Source organism: Globicephala melas, chromosome 6 (genome assembly GCF_963455315.2).
Source record: "Globicephala melas chromosome 6, mGloMel1.2, whole genome shotgun sequence".
Classification (NCBI taxonomy): Eukaryota; Metazoa; Chordata; class Mammalia; order Artiodactyla; family Delphinidae; genus Globicephala; species Globicephala melas.
In genome coordinates this window covers 101,475,406-101,480,106 of record NC_083319.1, presented here as the reverse complement: position 1 = coordinate 101,480,106, position 4,701 = coordinate 101,475,406, and the positions used below count along the sequence as shown (strand labels likewise).

Genomic DNA, 4,701 nt, shown 5'->3' with positions numbered 1-4,701 from the left:
ATTAATGTTTGCTATTCATGATACTGGAAGCTTACAGGCTTGAAGGTAAGATGAAACTGGTGAACAGAGCAAAATAGACTGGGTATTCTTGAGGACAAACTTTTTTACCTCAATATGTCTTTATTAGCCAGTCTTGGCACGGATAAAAAAATCACTGTGGAACCAAACAGTCAGCTCAGAAGAGAACATCCTCCTACATGGTCGTCCCCCTTTACATGAACATCTCTATTTCGGCTGAAGGACCTGGGTCACATTCCCAGTCATGGCAATGCAGTTGTGTATATCATAACAGTGAGGGACGCTTTCTAGGGAGAAGGACAGGCCTTCAAAGCTCCTTAAAATTTTTTATTTTAAAATTTTCTATTGGGTTTATTTGGTGGTGGTGGTTTTATTTTGTTTTTGTTTTTTTGTGTTTTTTTTGAGATAAAAAACAAACGCTCGTGGATCAAAGAGTCTTGTTTTTGTAGGGAGTTTTCCAGAATCCATAAACTATCCGTGAAGATAATTCTTCGAAAACACAATGATTTCAACAAAATAAAACAAAGCTCTTGGACTTTTGCCCTTCATTGTCAGAATCAAAGGCGTGTCTCAATTAGAAAACCCTTTGCTATAGCCTACGCTCATGGCTTGACCGTTGCTTGCTGATTTCTATCAGTTCTGATGCCAATCTGAGCCTGTTCTCTAAACTCTACAGGAACAGTGAAAACACTGTCTTAAAAACACACCCGCACTCTCACACCAATAGAGGAACAAATAAACTTCGGAGAAATTTATTAATAGTCAATATTTATTAAGTCCTTAATTTGTGCTGGACACTGTTCTACGATGTTTTGTATGTATTAACACAAGTAATCCTCTCTTTGAGAGAAAGTTACTATTATGAACCTCATTTTACAGATGAAAAAACTAAGGAACAACAGTGTGAAATATTTTTCTCAAAGTAACGTACTTGGAAAAGAAGTAGAGCCAGAATTCAAACTCTCATCTTTCGACTTCAGAGTCAAGTTCTTAAGTGCACTGCCTATTGCCTGCAGTGACATGAAATACCACAACCCGTCATTTCCAACCAAAAAAAAAAAAAAAAAAAAATCTGAACTGAGAGGGATTTTTTTTTTTAAGAGGATGATGCATCCACTCTGAAAATCAGAGAATAAAGAGTTAACATTCTAATAGCTCACATATGTCTTCTAGCATCTCTGACATGTAAAGAGCTTGAAGTCATCACTTTCATCTTTATAACCAGAAAAAAACTAAGCCAAGTAAAATGAACTAAAAATCAACAAGTCTTCTTGGACCTACCAGAGAACTGAGGTTGTTGGGAAAACTGCCACCCCAAAATCTAGACAGGTGACTCCAAAGAGTCACAGCTGAGATCTGTTTACCCGAAGAGCAGAAATCACTGGAACCATAAACTGGTAGGAACACTTAAACGGTAATTTTGATAAACTGCTGGAGACTGAATTGGACCAACCTATGGGAGAGAAACTCCTGCTGGTCGGAGTCTTATGGGGCCTCACACTTTCCTGGGCTTTACCTCCAGGAAACCCACTAGGTCCTCATGGTGAAATTCTGAGAAAGAGCCCCTCCTGGCTCTGGCAGGAAAAGAGGAAGAGTAACAATTGTGAAATATGCCTAAAGTCTTCTCCACAACAAAGGGCTATTCTCCAGGGAAAAATCAAACTTCATCAGAGTCTGTCATACCTGCAATAAGGGCACTTCTCTCACTTGTGTCACCCTCTAGATTTCATGATTCACCAAAGGAGGTGAGGAGATCTAAAATATACATGTGAAAGCGCACACTTCTGAGCCCAGCGGGTGCCAGGTAGACAGTCATCATGAAGTTCAATCCCTTTGTGACCTAGGACTGCAGCAAACACCACTTCAGTGCCCCCTGGCCCATGTCTGCCTGGCTCTCAGGGGAGATGCAGCAGAAGTACAATGTCTGGTCTATCTGCTTCTGCAAGGACGACGAGCTCCAGGTGGCCCAGGAACACTACACAGGTCAGCAAATTGGCAACGCAGTGCAGGTGCACAGAAAGAAATATATCATCTACATCAAGTGGGTGCGAGAAAGCTAAGAGTACAATTGTCCACGTGGACGTCCATCTGAGCAAGGTGGTTATCACTAGGCTAAAACTGGAAGAAAAAAAAAATTCTCGAATGTAAAGCCAAATCGTGACAAGTTGGAAAAGAGAAAGCCTATGATATAAAGAAGAACTTATTGATTAAATACAGGATTGACTATAGCCAGTTGTGCAGCCACAATTTAACTGTAGATTTTTAGCTAGTGTGTATTCCTTTGGAATTTTTCAAGATATCTCTTGTAAGTTTCATTTCCCTCCTGTTTTATTATTGATCTGTGGCTCTGTAAATAAGCTTCTGCAATTTTGATTAATAATCCTGAGAATAAAAATTGAAAATGTTTCCTAAAAAAACTGTGAAGGTCAGAGCACAGGGACATAGACCTACGAAAAGAAGGCAATTTAATCATATGATTACAAAATGGTTCTTCTCCCTCACCCCACATTACCACCACACCAACAGCCCTCCAGCAGAATAACAGTGGATTGCAGCTGCTAGTTTTCCAAGACACAGACTCCCTCTGGGGAGTAATATTTAGGAAAGTACAAAGTCAACAGGGGAAACAAAAACAAGGACACTAAATTCACTGGGAGACTCTGGCACCTACAGCTACAGTAAACATTAAGCACAACCTACTCTTACCCAGATTAACACAAACTTCACACTAAAGGCCTATTTAGCTCACTTCCTATTCTCCAACACATAATGTCAGGCTTTCAACAAAAATAACAAGGCAGGCTACAAGGCAAGAAAAGACAGAAGGATCAAAGCAAGTATCAGAACTAAACTCAGATGTGGCAGAGATGTTGGAATTATACTGGAAATTTAAAGTAACTATGATTAATACGCAAAGGGCACTAATGGAAAAAGTGGACAGGATGTGAAAACAAATGAGTAATATAAGCAGAGAGATGGAGGCTCTAAGAAAGAATCAAGAGGAAATGCTAGAAATCAAAAACACTGTAACAAAAACGCAGAATGCCTTTGATGGCTCATCCGTAGACTGAACACGGCTAAGGAAAAACATCAGTGAACTTAAAGATAGATCGATATAAACTTCCCAAACCATCAAGAAGGTGAAAAGACAATGTAGGTAATAGGAGAAAAGTTTCCCCAAACATATTGTAATTAGTATACTTGTACTGGTATCTAGTACCAGAACTTGTATCTAATAAGAAGTTCAACTCTTGATTAAAAATCTATGTGTGATTTTTCATATCTGAGCAGAGGCAATCACAATGGCTTTACCAGGCAGGCCTCATATGGGAAAGCTTTCCCTCCTCACATCGAATTTGGTGCATAGCTATGCATTGCAGTTTCTGAAGAGAGTTGTAGTCAAGGACTCAAGCCTCTCTGTCTGGTCAAGGTCATGCTCTTTTTTTTGCATTCCTAACTCCATTCCTAGCCTTGGGCAGATCTTCCCAAACACCTCTGCTAAGACCTCCTTAATGTAGGGGAGGAGGAGAACACCTTGAAGACACTTTAAACTACTCCAACTCGGTACCCAGCACTTTCACAAGCTTTACCCCTGTTTCTCCTCCCAAATCCATGGTCCACAAAACTGCTAGAGGCTTTTGTTGGGGGCTTCCTCGACCACGAGACAAGCCCCGCACCAGACTGATCCACGTGACTCTCAAACGGTACATTATTCCACGGGGAAAAATGGAACAGGGGAGTCTGCACTTTCTCTGATTTTAACCTCTTGTTTATACCATCTTGGTTAGTGATTAAAGGCTTAACTCCTTCATTTTTGCCTTGTTGCTTTACATGGCTACTCTGACACCTGGCAGCTGTGCTCTGTCTCCCAGCTCAACTGCACTCATGAAATCTAAAATACATTTTAAAAATTGTACAGCTCAATGATAAAATAACCCAATTAAAAGATAGTCAAAGGATCTGAGCTGTTACTTTTCCAAAGAAGATAAACAAATGGACAAAAACCACATGAAAATATTATCACCATCACTAACCATCAGGGCAGTGCACAGCAAATGAGATAACACTTCATGCCTACTAAGATGACTATAATAAAAATAACAATATAACACAATAATGGGTTGTCAAGGATGTGAAGAAATTGGAACCCTCATACATTGCCGGTGTGAATGTAATATGGAGCAACTGCACCATATTGCAGAAATATGAATGTTAAAAGTGCTTCTGGGGGTATGTCAGATAGAAATGAAGAGTATGTTATGGGTAACTGGAGGAAAGGTCATCCTTATCATAAAGAGGAAGAGAGCTTATCTGAATTGTGTTCTGTTGGGCTGCAAGAAGAAATTGTAAGTGGGGAAAGTAATAAACCAAAGAAGGAATTTTTAACCAGAATGCGAAGATGTGGAAATTGTCAGCCAATCCACGTTGCACAAAATGAGTAAGCATGTTCTGGAGGGAACACCAGGGGTGTAGCTGGACAATCGTTTGCTAAGGAGACTAGGCATGTGATTTGTGAGTCCACTCCACCATTTCAGCAGAAACACTTGCAGCTTGGACTGACGGAGATAGAGATGAGATGAAATAAAGGAAGGCTGTCAGACTTCTGGGATTCTACAGGCAGGAAACAGGCAAATAGAATTATCTGGCTGTGAATATCAGTTATTCTTTGAGAAAAGGGAAGAA

The 4,701-nt window shown here is 40.1% G+C and overlaps 1 pseudogene; it reads left to right on the top strand.

Annotated features, from left to right (window-relative positions):
* Positions 1-1,835: 1,835 nt before the first annotated feature.
* LOC115865000 (ribosomal protein uL24-like pseudogene) lies at positions 1,836-2,241 on the top strand (annotated as a pseudogene).
* Positions 2,242-4,701: the final 2,460 nt, after the last annotated feature.